Here is a 1,179-nt window from a genome sequence, read left to right on the forward strand (position 1 = left end):
CGGCCATATGTATGATTCTGTAAATAAGAAATAAACCATCTCGTAGATAGGGTGCTGAAGAAGAAATACGTTGTTTTGTTGTTATTTTTGTTTGTTTGTTTTAAAAAATGGTGAAATTGTATGGGTTTAGCGCCCCTATCAACACTATTAGGTTGTTTAAGAGGTGGGACCTCCTAGTTTAACGCCTGTCTCCGAAAGGACCGAGCCAAATGGGAAATTCCTGCAAAGTGTCTTTCCCAAGGACACAACGTCGGACCGAGCCGACGCTCAAACCCCCGAACCTGCAATCTCACGATTACGAGTCCGGTAGCCTAGGCTACCGACGGCGCCACGTTAAGAAAACAAAAAACAACAAACAAGGGCCAAGCCTCGCCTGTTCTTTATGAGAGAGAAAACATGCCTAGCCTATTGCTTTAGCATGAACCCCTTCATACAGCTTGCCAAAAGCTGTCGAATGTAGCCATCGCACAGCAAGGCGAGAGAGGGGCGTACTGTATCTAGTGCCTCTGCCTATAGTGTAAATCTATGGATACAACCGAACTTTGGTCGCTCGCAAAGTGCCGCACAGCCAAGTTCTTAAAAAAAACAGTAGACTTCAACATAAGTGGAGGACCACTTGCAAACACTCTGAGTGGTCTTCTTGGGTTGAGCTGCACGTGGGCGTTCTAGGACTGATCCAGTGGATTGGTGGCGCTGCCTCAAGTGTACTACGACAGAGTGTGACACTGCAAGCCTTCTGACAACTTTTTGGGCTCCAACTCCATCCTGCAGCCATGCCTTAGTTAGCTCTGACACGATCAAAATCTCTCAGCTTTAGTTTCGGTGGCAAATTGATGCGATACTGGATTTGCGCAAACGGCGGCTTATATTGCCACCAAAGTGAGCACATTTCGAGACCGTACGTTCGTTTATGACGTGCATCAGAAATTTTAACGAAGAATGTCCGTGGTGTTACACACAAGTCGATAAAAAACTCGGGGATGGACGTTAAACTCGGAAGTCCTGCCTCTTCTTAAATGACCAAACAGTGTTGATAGGAGCGTTAAGCCTATAATGTGAGGCATCGTGGTGAAATCAGGCGCTCGTCAAAATAACGAACTCGAAACTATCGGCATTTTCCCTCCAGTTTGACCATATTTTTTCTTCAATTTTCAAATTTTTAAATTTTTTTTTTTTTTT

Source organism: Aplysia californica, unplaced genomic scaffold (assembly GCF_000002075.1).
Source record: "Aplysia californica isolate F4 #8 unplaced genomic scaffold, AplCal3.0 scaffold00249, whole genome shotgun sequence".
NCBI classification, from domain to species: domain Eukaryota; kingdom Metazoa; phylum Mollusca; class Gastropoda; order Aplysiida; family Aplysiidae; genus Aplysia; species Aplysia californica.